Below are 15,222 nucleotides of genomic sequence, written 5' to 3' on the forward strand. Positions count from 1 at the left end.
TTGGTGTCCACCAGGACCCCAAGGTTCTTTCCTGTCAAGATGCTTTCCAGCATGTACTGGTACATGGAGCTTTCCCCAGGTGCAGGACTTTGCACTTAGTGAGGATAAAGTTTAAGTTCATGATGGAATAGAATATCAAAGGAAGAAGAAATATAAGTTGACAAATATTGATGAGGTACTCCAGAAATTCAGAAACCATTGACTAGATAGTTGGTGCTAAAAAGAGCTTGGGGTGCTGGCATGCAGGGACAATGGTGGCTTTGCTTGGACCAGTCAGAGGTACACTTTTCAAAGGAAGTCACATGAGTTTTGGATGGTGTTTGTCTTTATCCTGGAGTTTGATGCAGTTTGCCCATGAAGCCTAAGAAGTAGGAGTGTGAACAGGAGTTCAGAAATTATCACAGGCACAGAGTTACCCTCCTAAGTGGTGAGAGGCAAGGGCACTCCCCAAAGTGAACTCATTGGCTAAGTCTACTTCTAGTGATTTAAACAATAGGTAGGAATACGATGGGGCCCTGGACCTTTGGACTGTGAAAGGTCTGGCCAAGACCAGTGAGCATTCTCTTAACCAATAACCAATCTGAGTGGTACTGGCCTCAGCAAGAGCTCAGGACCCTCCCAAATTTTTTGAATGACAGGCAATAATTGTACCCATCAGTCTTCATCCTGGAAAACAGTCCTGGGAACATCAGAGATAGGGAAGATTAGGGTACACATAGCAGCTGAAAATCCTCAGGTTTTGCACATGGCAGCTATCCACTTTGTTTTGCCTCCCAAGCTGAATTCTCAGCTGGCCCCTTCCCAATCTAATGATATATTCCATCCTTAGCCAATCCAAATGCTAAAGCCCCAACAGCCACAATAACCTAACATGAAAGGTCTGAGAAAACATCTCTTCTTGCTAGTGTCTCTTTCTTTCAGCACAGATTGCTAGCTAACTCAAAGTCAGAATGAATTTGTAGCAGAGCTTGTTTGCAGGCTTTTTGCTCTGCCAGTTAATACGGAAGTTAAATATCTGAAAATTGGGAACTTTGGTGCAACAGAGTTGAGTGGAAGTCATACATCTTTCTTTGAGGTGATATGAGGGAAGATATGTGAAAGAGGTCTGTTAAACATCTAGAAACCCTTGTGCATTGCTGTAGAGGCAGAAAGACTGAGCTGCAGGTGAAAACTTAACCAACACCACCTCAGACATATATTTTCAAGCAGGCAAATCTTGCTGGTTTTGTCAGGCCTTGTCAAACTCTCAAAGGTCTCTGAAAAAAATTTTAAAACCCAACAAAACAAACAAATAGGCAAAAAACCCAAACAAAGCAAACAAAAAGCCCAACCAGAGCAGATAATTCCATTAATCATTGTTTTGTTTTCTCCTGGTAAATGTAAAAGGCAGTCCGTTCACCCTGGGATTTTAGAGGTTAAATACTCAAATCCTGAAGGAGTTCTATCATTTTTCTCCACCAGATCTCAAATTCCAAGTTTCTTCCTTAATCCTCACGAAAAACCTACACACTAAAATATGCTTGTTAGCAATTCATTGCTCTTCTCATTAGTCCCCATTGTTATTAGCATCACTTCATCTGCCATATGTTTCACATTTAAGCCTTGCTTTAGAAAGCCCTAAATCTTGCCTGGGAAGTGTGAAAATAATTATGAATTCAATAAAATTTGAAGTGTAACTTATTCTTGATATAATTTTCATGTTTTCCATCTTGACAGATTGGTGTAGTAGAATTTCAGTTTTACTGTTTCCTATTCAAAATAATGTTAACTTCCCTTGAGGAAAAAAATTAATGAAACTAAGACATTTTAAATCTTCAAAATGTGAGATTCTTTTTGTCACAGGATGTCATGTGCATGAGGATTCACAGCTATTCTGCTGAGTCACTCTCACAGCTGCACCGTGTTGATTCTATTAGTTCCAATACAGAAAAACAAAGAAGTAGCACATTTCTGAGGCAGAGTGTATGGGAGTCAAGACACAGAAAGGAATTTCCTAGCATGGTCATGCTTACTTAGAAGATTCTTGTGGCATTTAAGTTTGAAATAAAAGCATCATGTTGAACTGTCCCCATGCAGCATTCATGTAAGATTTTCATGTGTAGGAAAGAGGAACGTTCTAAGCTCAAACAATACAAAGTGTACATGCCCCTTCAAGGCCATGGCATAATGCTCTATCTGTGCTCTCCACGTGTTCTCTGAAGGACAAGGGAAGTCTTGGTAGCATCACAGAGATTGATCATGCACCACACACACATGGAAGAAATGAACGGCAATCCCTGATCCTGGTCTCGACAGCACACACAAAACCCAAAGTTCCAATGCTCTTTCAGCTGGTCAAAGTTGAAGAGGTATTTAGAGAGATTTCAAACAGCACAACTTTGTTGTGAGATCTCCAACTAAATTATAGGCACAAACTAAAGCACAGACTTGCTGGATGTTTTTAATGAATAAATTTTTAAGAGTATTTGTACTAAAGCACAACTAATTTTTTTTTTATTAGGACTGCTGATATTTATTCCAAAATGTCAGAGGTGAACACATAGAACTGCTTGTGTTTGAACTTATGTTTGACACAAATGTAAGAATCTAAAAGTCAGAAGATAATAAAAAGATGTTGAAAGCTGCAACAATGAAACAAGGTAGATAAAATAGGAATGCTAAACTGTGGTGGGTTGGCCATGGCTAACAGCTTAACTCTTCCCTCAGCTGCTTGCTCACTTCCCACCTCCCTAGGACAGAAGTGGAAAAGGGTAAAAAAAAGGAAGAACAGGAATAAAAAAGCCTATGGATCAAAATAAAGACAGAAGGATTGCTTACTAATTACTGCTGTGAACCAAACACATTCAATTTGGGGAAAATGAAATTAATTCACTCCAGAGGAGGAGGTGCTGCAGAATCTGTTCCCTCTGCTCTCTCAGCCAAGACTCCTCCTAGAGCAAAATCCTGTGGAGCAGCTAAGGAAAAAGATGAGATTCAGACAGAATCATAGAGTGATGAAATAGTTGGAGTTGGAAAGGACCATTAAAGATCATATAGTCAAAACTACCTACAATGAGCAGAAACATCTTCAACTAGATCAAGTTGCTCAAAACCCTATCCAGCCTGACCTTGAATGTTTCCAGGGGCAGGGCATCTCTGAGCAATCTGTTCCAGTGTTTCACTACTCTTATTGTAAAAGTTTTCTTCTTTATATCTAGTCTAAATCCATCTCCTGTTAGTAAGGTTGTGCTTTAGTGAAATATGTTTTGGTTTATTTGTCTTTCATAACTGTGCTTCTGTTTTATCATCAATTGTCCAGCCTCATCTTTGCAAGAACACAACTTCTACCCTAACCTTGCCTATGCTTTGAAGCATATGCTTGAAGCCTCCTACCATGTCCCACCATCTCTGTTTTTGTTGGTCTGCTCACCTGAGGCACTGCTGATTCACCCCTTAGTGTCTGCTTGTCAACATGTGCTCAAGCTCTGAAGGGCACTGCACTGAACTGTGAGAGTAATTCTGGGTAGCAGTGATATCAGCTGTCAGGTAAATGAAGAAAAATATGCCACAGCCTACGGTGTTCAGTGTTCTGCAACAGCAGGAGTTGGGGTGGATGAGGCAGAGATACCTGCACTGTCCAGTATCAGCATAGAAAACATTAGCTTGTAAAGAAATGTTACTGGCTTGAGATGGTGAAAATTGATGTAGGCTCAGTTCAGTCTCCTTTTTATGTGGATCTATTTTATCAGACTCATTTATTTTACAACACCAATTGTATCCACACTGCGTATACGTGGAGCTTGTTCAACAGCATGGCCAGCAAATCTGGCTAGCGGGGTCACCTGTCGGGGGCTTCATCTTAAGTTGTGGGATGCATACATGTCTGCACATAGTTCTCTTGACTAGAGCCAGGAGTGGCACATACATTAGAAAGTTATTGTTTCTTGAACCAGCGTGAACGATAGCAGCTTTTCCTCAGACACCCATCACATGTCCTGAGGTTGCCATATGGTGGAGTTCCTGCCAAGTTTATTCCCATCCACACTCTAGTAACAACCCCCTTTTTATATCTCTATTGGTCTTTTAAGCCTTCGCACTCTTCAGGAAAGCAGACGTTGGGGTGCCATCCCAGTGAAGTATCATTATGATTCTTCCCCTGCACAGTTCATTCTCCCTTCCCTTCGGGATTATTTGATGACACATTTCCTTGTTCAAAACTATGGAAGCCAAAAAGAACATATGGTCCATAGTTTATAATAAACTCCTGGCAGCCTGCCTCTACGGATGTTTTAGCACATTGTGGGGACTTGATAGCTTGCAATGCTTCCTTCTCAGACAGATTCATTTCCTGGTAGTTAGTGTTGGCTGTGTTGACAGCTGCAAGTTTGTGTTGGGACAAAGAGACATTTACATGTAATGAATAGCAGTAAAATGCCTGTATGATAGAGCTTGAGAGGTATAAGGGTTTGCTCTAAGAACTGCTCCACTGGCCTTCTTGAGACTGCAAATGCAGAGCATTTTCTGATTGTGAAATGCAAATTGATTTTGCCTTTCCATAAGATCATTGATATGCCTTTTTTCTTAAATGCAGTGGCAGCCTTCATGTAAGTCCATCTTCAGGGTAAAGGATTTCCCATTTCTGAACTTATCTAAAGAAATCTAGCACAGATTTTTCTCCAGGGTTATAAATAATATGAAATTTCTTCTCTAGTCATTTTTTCTTGCCTCTGAGTCACAACTTACTCCTCCATGCATTGGGCTGATGCAACTGCATGCTGATTTTCCTCTGGGGTAAGCTGGGGCAGTTCCTCAAGGTGTTGCATTGAACGGAGGTGCAGCTGAACTGTGCCATATGTAGGACAGGATCTGCTCTATGTGAGATTGAAGCCACATCATATTCATCCACAGAAAACATAATTCATAGATATTCTCGTCCTTTCATATGTCCTCAAATCTGTATTTTCCTTTTAACTTTACAGTGTTCCTACCTCTACCAAGACTTAAATTGTGGTTAAATCATTTCCCCCATCAAAAAATTAAGAGCTAGACTGGAGACAGCATTAGTTGCCTAAAGAAAAGTGAACTAGAATGATAGAATCATAGAATGGTTTGTACTGGAATGTAGCATTGAAGGTCATCCTGTCCAAAACCAGTGCCGTGGCTAATGACATCTTCCACTAGAGCAGGTTGCTCTAAGCCCCATCCAACCTGCATTTGAATATTTCTAGGGATGGGGCATCCACAACTTCTGTGGACAACCTGTGCCAGTGTCTCACTACCCTCATAAAAAAAATTTCTCATGTCCAATATTTATCCTCCTTCAGGTTAAAAGCCCCTTGTCCTGTCACTACATATCCTTGTGAAAAGTCTCTCTTGCTCTTTCTCGTAGGCTCCCTTCTCTTCTCCAGACTGAGCACTCCCAGACTGAACAATTCCAACTTTTTTCTGTCTGTTTCCACAAGAGAGGTGCTCCAGTTCTCAAATCACTTTTGTGGCTCCTCTCTGGACCTGCTGTAACAGGCCCATGTCTTTCTTGTGCTGGGGGTCCCAGAAGCGGACACAGCACCCAGGTGGGGTCTCACAAGAGCAAAGCAGTGGGGCAGAATCCCCTCCCTCGATTGCTGGTCACAACCCTTTTTATGCATCCAGTAGACAATTGGCTTTCTGGGCTGCGAGTGCACATTGATGACTCATATTTTATTTTCACCTTACTAATAGGTTGCAAATAGGATATCAGAGCTACAGCATATTTGCTGTACCAACACAGTAAATATAATATAAGCCTTATATAAGACCCATGCTCTTCTAATTGAGCAACTGGAAGACAAGCAAAATAGCCCGTTGTGACTAATAACTCCCTGAACAGCCATTCAGGCAATAGAATGACAACCATGTGAAATGTACCTCCCAGGATTACTTTGGTATTGGGCTTGCAAATTCCTGTTCAGGGACAGGAGCCTTTCTTTTTGCTGTTCTTATATGCCCAGCCACATAATATGGATAGCAAATAAAGTCAATACTTTTTTTTCTTTTTTTTATTTATCCTAGGAAAATACCCTACCTCAGTATCTTCAACAGGACTGTGTTCTTACAGCAACCCAGCTGCTCACTCTGGCAAGGTCTCAGTTCAAGGAACAAGACTAGATTACAGAAGAAAGCCTATTCTATTTATTGCACCTGGCTCAGATTGTTCCCACCCTCAATCCATCCCCACTCATTCGTTCCCATTTCTGGCAAATTGTCTTGGTTTTGGAAAACACCTCTCTTAGAATTTATGATCAGGATTATTTAACACTTCCAAGTGGAGGCAATTTTATTACCATGTAAATCCACAGAAAGGAGCGAATTGTCATCTCAAGTGATGGAGAGGGAGAGACAAAGGACAGCAGTTCATACCTTGGCTGGGGAATGCTGAGGGCAGGAGCCAGAAACCAGCTCTTAGCACTATCCTTGGAGAGCTGCTTCATCTGAGTCATGTGCTGGATGCCTATGCTTCATTTATTGACATAAATTAGCTTGGAGCAGTTTGGACTTTTGTTCCCTATTATCCACAGATGCTAAGCATAGTCTGAGGGAAACACAGACAATATCTGCTACCTGACCTTTACCTTTTAAGATCTGTCTTCCTAACCCAGGCTAGAGCAGGTTCTCTAAACTTATTATGGAGTTATTGTCCTCCAAAAATAGATTTCTTTCCATCTTACAGCTTCTCCCTAAAAGTGAATTCTACACCTAATTTTGTATCTAACATGTATGTTTTTTGAGGAGTATACATCCATATTTCAAACAGTTGATGTTGATTGAATTGATTCAAAACATCAAGCCTTTTTGAAAAATGAACCTAATGGAATTATTTTTATCTTCTTCTTATTTCCCTTATTCCAACACTCTCCCATGGTCTCAGTTCACTTTGTTCCCTGAGAATAAGTGACTTGGGCCTAGACAACAGCAACTTCCTCTGAAAATCAGTATCTAATTTCTTCAGGACTCAAGCTAGGATGAGGGAAATCCAGCTTGCCCATAAAGGGGCAAAGAGTGGAAGAGAATGCCCTTGAGGAATCCTGCAGGCAGAAAGCCAGTAAAAAACCCATTAAAATCCCATCAAAGTGATTTGATGACATAGTGACAAAATTATATCTCATCTTTAACATCTCATTATCTAGAGGCCCCCAAAGCTCCTCTCAGGCAAAAGGCCATGAGGTGCTGCTGGTGCTGCTTGGTCTGATGCATACAGTCAGCACTGCCAGTGCCAGCATTCTCCTGATCCTGATACCTGCTGGAGTAAACTGGCAGGGCTGACAAGGGGCTGGAGCAGCTGCTCTCCATTGTGTGTGTACAATGTGCTGTGAGTTTATGAAAGCAGCCTGCAGCCTGCTGCACTCTATGTCCCAGGCTATGACTGTTCCAAGACACTGCTAGCTGGCTCCCAGGCAGCACTGACCCCTGCTGCTCTGCCTAGCTGGGTGAGGTAGAAGTCTGGCCAGGAGGACCGAGGCAGAAGCATCCACTATTTCAATTGTGTCTCATGGGTTATAAGGTGGATGCTTAGATGCTAATGGGTATTTATTAAACTTTTCTCCTCACTGCTGTTTTTTATCTTTCTGTTTCCAACAGGTCACTAAAGCTGTCACACATACAGTGTGACAGATAATTGCTGAAGAAATCAAGGTATTTATAAAGTTTTCCTTATGAAATTTTCAGGCTGAGCATAAAACAGTCACGTATATTTTAAAAAGACATTTTGGGGAGATGGCTGGGTATAGTAATGACACAAATTACTTGCCAAGGAGCAGGGAATTCCAGACAGAGATAGAGACACAATCTGAGAGTGGTGACAAACTGGGATAACAATAACTGGAGGTGAGGACCTCTCTAACCCTCCTGAAAAATCAATGTGTGTCAGTCCTGGGAGCACAGGCCTGTTTAGCTGCTCCTGGGAAAGGAGAGAATAAAAAATTTTTGGGTTAGGAGGGACATTAAAAGTCATCCAGTCCAAACTCCCTGCCATGGGCAGAGGCACCTTTTACTAGACCAGGTTGCTCAGAGCCTCATCCAGCCTGACCTTGAAGGATTCCAGGGATGGGGCATCTGCCACCTCTGAGAAACCTGTTCCAGTGTTTCATCACCACATTTTTTTCCTTGCATCTTGTTTAAATCTACCCTCTTTCAGACTAAGACCATTACCTCTTGTCCTATCACCCTGTTAAAAAGTCTGCCCCCATTTTTCCTATAGGCCTTTTTTAGGAACTGGAATGCTGTTAAAAGGTATCCCTGGAGCCTTCTCTTCTCCAGGCTGAACAATCCTGACTTTCTCAACCATTCTTCACAGGCGAGGTGGGCCAGTTCACTCATGATCTTTGTGACCCTCATCTGGACCTTCTGTAACAGATCCAGGTCTTTCCTGTGCTGAGAACTCCCGAGCTGGATGCATTGTGTGTCATTCCTTAGGGCAGGCACCTATTCAGTGTGTGCTAGCACATGGCACCATGCTGTCTGTGGAGTGAGGGGTCTGTTCAGTCCTCTGAGGGAATAAATACATGCTTCATTCCTAGAGCAGGGACCTTTGTTACCCTCCTTAAGAATCAACATGCTTCCTTGATCAGGGCCACATTTGCACATAGGGCCTCTCTATCTGTGGAGCATGACAGTTCAGAATGATCTGAACACTAAGCTCTACCAAAAATTTTGTCTAAGAGTTTTGTTAGTGCCATAAAACATTTCTCCATCGTTTCCATTTTAAATTATTCTATTTTATTGTAAAGTAAAAAATCAAATTTTATCTGTTGAATTGGAAAGAGGATTCTGATAAGCTAATGAGTGAGGGGGCAAAGGAAGTGATTTAGGAGGAAGCTCTCCTGGGATGACCTGGCATGGACTAAGGACAACAGACTGGACAACAGAATCACTCATACACTGACACATTTGTTATGCAAGCAGCAACCAGCTCTAATGACAAAAAAAAAAGACCTGAACAGTGGGTGATTCTGCAGTGGAGGAGGGCACACCACTGAGGTGATCTGTCTGCAAACACGCCTGTGCAGTCGCACGGAAATCAATGTGGTTGCATGGCTACCACTGAGGACAGCCTTTGGCACAGCCTTCCAAAGAGGTCAGTCACACAACCAGAGCAGTTGCATCATGTGTACTAAATAACATTTAGACAATTCAGAATCAAAGGAGCAGCTCACTCAAAAAATGCCAGTCCTAATTTCTGAGCGCCTCCTTTGCATGTGTCCTCACAGCTGTGCACCTGAATTAAGTATGCAACTGCATAATTACATATTTCTTATTATGGTCCATTACTGAGTGTCTCTTGAACGTGTTCTGTATAAGTTGAAAGGGAAAAAAAGTTTAAATGTAAAGGTTTGGATGGAGAGGCAGAGAGAAGAACATTTTAGGGCCTTGTTCAAGATTGTGGTGGATTGACCCAAGCTAGCTGGTAAGCTCCACCTTTGGGAGTTCCCTCCCAAGAGGGATGGGAGAGAGAGGCAGCAAAAAAAATGTTATGGATTGAGATAAAGACATTTTAGTAGGTAAAAGGCAAGGCAAAGCAAAACAAAGCATTCATTCACTACTTCCCATCAGCAGGCCAATGTTCAGCCATTTCTAGAAGGCAGAACTTCATTGCATGCACTGGTTTTTTGAGAAGACAAATGTCAGACATCCCACTTTCTTTGTCTTTCTCTGAGATTTCATAGCTGAGCATGTCAACGTAGGGTAGGAGCAGCCCTTTGGCTGGGTTGAGTCAGCTGTCCTGTGTTTGTCCCCTCCAAACTTCTTGTCCACTGCCAGCCTACTGCGGAAGGGAGGGTAGGAAAAAGAAAAGGCTTTGACACTGGAAAAACACTGTTCAGCAATAGCTAAAATGTGTTATCATCAATGACTTGGTCACAGATCCAAAACTGTGTTCTCAAGGCTGCCATGAAAATTAACTTCATCTCAAGCAGACACAGTAGAAAGGTTCATTTTGTTTCTTCTAACACAGTTGGTAGCACAGCTAATGCTATAAAACACTGCTGATAGGTGCCTAATACAAATTCTGTCAAAGTGTTCTCCCATATCTGCTCACGCTGATCCCTTTGCAGCCAGGAGTCTGCATTTTTATCCCCAGAAGCTGTAGGAGCAGAGAGACTGAGTGTATCTTTACTGACAAGTAGCTGGACGAGAACCTGCCTCTCAATTCCTATATTTGTTTTCAAAATATTTTGGTTACTTTACCATCCTGTTTACCCAAACTCAGTTAATCAAAAGTCTTAATTAAATAAGGATTAGTTTTACCCTCAGGACTTGACAGTACTATTTCCTGGATCCAGAAAAGCAGAAGTCAATATCCCTTGGACAGCTTCCCAGCACAGCGCTTGGAGAGAGCTGCACTGCAGCTTGCTGAAAGCCAGTTATGCTCCAAGATCCCACACATCCCACACATAATGAGGATAGCAGAGCTGGCTTTACAACTTTGGTTTCTTGTCAAGTGTTTAATTCAGCAAACTTCCAGTTTCCTCCTTAGGTTACTTAAAGGTAAATCTCAAAATGCTGTTCCAGAGTTTGTGCATTTTAATGCACTTGAATTCCAAAAGACTGTATTTATCTGAATGCTTTCCTGCCTTCCTGTATATCTCACCTGAAAAGGAAGCAGCACATGCAGTATCTTCAGTTAAGGCATCTTTCACTCTTTGCACTTTTAAAGCACAGAAGAGCTTCCAATACTGAATTTCCAGTAACATGTTGTGACTGGGAAGGTCCTTGCTCTCAATTTGTTTCAATATACAGGAAATAAGATGATTCAGCAGTAGCTTCTGCTGGGAAAATTCATTTGAAGTGACATCCTTTCAGTTACAGCACTCCTCTTCTGTGGGATGTCATTAACAAAGTTGTCCTGCAGACAGACAGCCAGGATTGTTTTGAAGATTTTTTTACAATAAGAATGTCCAAGTGGTATCTAATTTTATGTATTATGTAAACCCTACATTTATAAAGGCATAAATCTCAGTTTAAGCTCCCACAATATCTGCTTTCCCCACAATGTGATGTGGCTGGGTGTAATTGTCACTTTCCCTGGGGCTTGAGTCACTCATACATTGAATACATAAAGGAAATATTACCATGACCAAAAGTTTTAACTAGAATTAAAAATAGCAAAATATTAAAATAATAAGCAACTGAATTTCAGAGTTATCCTGTTGTTTTTTTTTAAAAACCTATAGGACATGATTTTGAAAGCCAATTACTTATATGACAGTTTTACTCTTATTGTCAGACATTCTTTACATTACCTTCTGTGTGCATAATTGCTGATTTTTACCTAAAACAATCATAATGAAGTGAATACCATACATAAATCACATTTGAAAATATCTGTCCAGTGTGTTTGCTTCTCATTGTTATGTGTATTCTTTTCTTGTCTTATTTGCATGAAGAACTCCATTTATGTTAGGCAAGGTTAGAATTTTGTCATGGTAGATGATAGCTGAAGTTTTCAGAAATTTTGCCAAATAAGCATACACTGAGAAATGTTAAATTCAAACGTTTTGGAAACAAAGTTTTGAAGTCTATGAAGCAAATCTCAGTCTGCCAAATAAATTTAGCTGTTACACATATGCTACATAGGTTACAGAAAAAGTATTTTAAATGCTTTACAGATATTTTTCATGCCTAAATTATTCAGACTTTGTGCCCTTTCAGACATGTAGCTAGATGCCTCCGTTTTCAAATAATCCAAGAAATTAAGCTTAAAAAGGATGCTTAAACCCTCCTCAAAAGTGATGTTTCTATATTGAAAATATGACTTTCCAGGACGATAGCCTGATATATTCAGCTTCTAACAAATATAATACGTCCCCTTTAGCAACTCAGGGTCTCTGATTCAGCATGCAGAACACTCCAGCCTTACAGGATGATGAGGCTTCAGACCTTGAATCTGGTATGCTGGAAACATGTTACTGGCCCAAAAATGAGTGTTAATCAACTTGCAGCAAAGCTGAGCAAAATAATTCAGAGTAGGGAGAACTCATTTATCCACAAGGACAAAGAGAACACCTTTTTCTAACAGGAAGAGTTTTTAAAAGGTTGTTTTTTATTCTGCCCAGAAGACTGGAATATCAGAAAATAAATTGATTGGTAAACAAACATGACTGGAATCAAAGGGAATGTAATTTTCCTATTTGACATGTGACTGCTAATTTTTCTTGGAAAGTTCCTGCTATTGTGGCACTTTAGAGAGTTCCTCTGCTTTTGTCTTCTGGTTCTGGGGAAGTTCCTTGTGTAACTCCATCAAAGAAAAAAAGTAACAAAAGCACGTAATGAACAATTTTTCAAGAAAAATGGAGCAAGAAACTGCTATGTATTAAATGCACTGTTAGCAGCATCACAATGCATAAAAAATACAGGAGAAAAGTATCATAAGGGCTTACAGAACACACAGATACAGATATTATCTTACAGATACTTCAATGTAATGAGCATTTGTTGTCTTAGACAACTTTCTACAGAAGCAGTGGAAAAAAATCCAAAAGCATTTATGCAGAGCAAATGCTTAAACCTTGTCAATAATTATTATTTAAACCAAAAGCTGGCCCCACTACAAAATGGGTATGTATTGGGAGGGGGTTTCCAGTCGCATGTAATTTTCAAAAGACAGAAACAATCTGAAGCTGGATACCACAAATAGCAACAATGCAAAAAAGTTAAAGGTGTGTCATTTTTCAAAGAGAGACTATTCAGATGTGCTCTATTTCATTGGTTTCATCAGAAGAAGGTGAAAGTAGGATAAGTAGTATCGCATTTTAAAGGGTCACTTTTAGGTAAAGTCTCTCTCTCTGACATTTCTAAAGAAACAAGTGGCATTTCTTTCTGTGAAAATTGTTTGCCCATAATTTGCCAGTTACATTCCTTCCAGAAAATAACAATTTTAACATTAGTGTTTTACCTTTCTTCATGTGGCACCTCTTCGAGACTTGCCTCTGGCTCCAAAAATTATCAACAAAGTGACCATTAGGCTGAATTTTGGCAATAGCAAATAATGGCTGCTATCATCACACCTGATAGCTCTGCTGTAACAGTGGAGTACAACTCTGTGGCCTCTAATGGTCTGACAGGTTTGGGGGTTTTTGCAAAAGTATTTATAACTGACATGCTTTCTGTTCCTGGGGATCACCCAAATGCCTGCCATAAAAATATGTGCCTGGGGTGACCCTGGGAAATGTACATAAGAATGTTTTTCTTCATTTGAGCTGGTGACCTCACCTAATGGGATTTATAGCTGTGCTGAGGAATTGTTGGCAGGGAAAGAACAAGAATGGGCAGAGACCATAAAGTACATCGTGATCTTGCACTTTATGAAGAGGATTATCCCTTAACAGGGAATCTCTTAGGCCGTGTGTAGAGCTTCCTGTGCAGTTCTGATGAAAAGGAAGATTTTGCAGGAAAATATGCATGAAATGAGTAATCTCAGTTCTATCCACTGCACGCTGAAAAGCTCTGAGGGGAGCTATTGCATCTAGCATGTTTCTGCCAGGCTTAGTTCACCATTCTTTCCTCTGACAAGTCTTTGTTCTGGGGGACAGCAGGTTTTTCCTAAGGCAAAAGCACTAGTGAGGCACTGAAAGAGGTTGCCCAGAGAAGTTGTGGATGCCTCATCCCTGGAAGTTTTCAAGATCAGGTTGGGCAGGGCTCTGAGCAAGCTGATCTAGTGGGAGGTGTCCCTGCCCACAGCAGGGGAGTTGGAATGAGATGATCTCTAAGGTCCCTTCCAACCCACGCTGCTCTAAATCGCTGACACTATAATCCCTTTAGTGTTTGCTTTTGGTCATGATCAGCTTGCATGAATAGAGAAGCATAAGCAGATTCAATGTACCTGAGTGATGGGATTAATGTCTGTCACATAACTTTTCTTTGCTGTTTTGATTTTACAGCTTTTCAAACTACAAAAAGCCATGGAGATAAGGCATCTGGGTGACATCTAATTAAAGCATCCCAAAATCTTGAGAATGGATGAAAATCTTTACATTTAAAAACAATTTATTCAATTTTTTTTAATTTGATTTCTTACTTTTGAAAATAATTGGGTTGTGTATTAGGGGCTTTTGTTTGCTTTCTTGCCTTTTTCACCTATAAGACTGCTGATGAAGAAACCAAAATTCTATGGCATTCATCTGACTCTAAGGCCTAGGCTTTTAAATAAAAGAGCAGAACCCATGAGTGTCAAGAGAAGGTTCAGCATGATCACTGGTGTATCTGTGTTCAAGTAACTAGAATGCCACAGTGTAGATGGATAACAGGATAGCTAAAATCAGCTTGTGTTGCAGTTTAACCTGATCTCTTTGAATTGGGTTTGTACCATGCTGATACTTGAAATGAGCTGCTTTGGCTAAGCTGACAGAAATAAACTGCTTAGGGTGAGGTTAATGTTTCATTTATTGCACTCCATTCATACCAGTGTGAATATGGCAGCAACAGAGACATCTAGTCCTTGGTTTAGTTTGCTGCTATTGCAGACATTTGTTGCACAGAAACTTGTTCATAAAGAGAACAAGCTTCTAGATTCATACCAGCTGTGAGTTCATCTCTGAAACACTGAGGACTGAAGTGTCAAATCTCACTCAAGTGAGATTCTTAGCAGTGGAAGAGGATAATTTGGAAATGGGTCCAAATTGGAAGAGAGCAGAGCAAATGCTATCTAATCTGGAAAATTTATGGCTCAGAAATTCCAGGACTCATGTCTGATTGATTATGAAAGTCCATAGAATTAATGTGTGGTTCCACTACTCACAGGGACCAATCAAACATCCTAGATGCATGGGAAAGATGGAGGAGGAATAACCAAAAGAATAAAAAATGCATTGCTTAAACAACAGTGAAAAGTGTATACTCTGTGTCAATTACATTATTTCTAGAGGGAAAAGAATTTCCTTCTCTTTTCTTCAGTGTAACTTTTTTCCTTTATAAAACTACTATCCTCTAAACTCCTTTCTCTCCACATGTCAGAGCAATTTAAAATAATAATAAATTTAATTTAATAATAATAATAATTTGAAAAATCTAATTTCATTTATTGCATCCCATAGTTATTCTCATGTACTGGAAATTTTGCTCTGTGATGCTGGGTTTAAAATTTGTATTTATTTGAAATGCACTGCTTTTCTAAATATTAAATCTGACAAACTGCTGGAGTGCCAGGGAATCTGTATAAGCAAGTTACAGCTGAACCAGAACATCACATGGCCACTCCCATGGCCTCATGATCTC

The 15,222-nt window shown here is 40.4% G+C and overlaps 1 long non-coding RNA gene across 3 annotated transcripts in view; it reads right to left on the bottom strand.

Annotated features, from left to right (window-relative positions):
- Positions 1-13,103, bottom strand: part of LOC132323385 (uncharacterized) — a 60,178-nt gene extending 47,075 nt beyond the window's left edge. For 2 of the 3 annotated variants that reach the window (XR_009485336.1, XR_009485335.1), the window contains exons 1-2: positions 12,905-13,103; positions 10,601-10,855 (exon numbers count right to left, since the gene is read on the bottom strand). This is a non-coding gene — a long non-coding RNA (uncharacterized LOC132323385). The remainder of the gene's footprint in view (positions 1-10,600; positions 10,856-12,904) is intronic. The other variant, XR_009485334.1, reaches the window with a different exon arrangement.
- Between the last annotated feature and the right edge of the window lie 2,119 nt (positions 13,104-15,222).

The sequence above is a fragment of the Haemorhous mexicanus genome, chromosome 2 (genome assembly GCF_027477595.1).
Source record: "Haemorhous mexicanus isolate bHaeMex1 chromosome 2, bHaeMex1.pri, whole genome shotgun sequence".
Classification (NCBI taxonomy): domain Eukaryota; kingdom Metazoa; phylum Chordata; class Aves; order Passeriformes; family Fringillidae; genus Haemorhous; species Haemorhous mexicanus.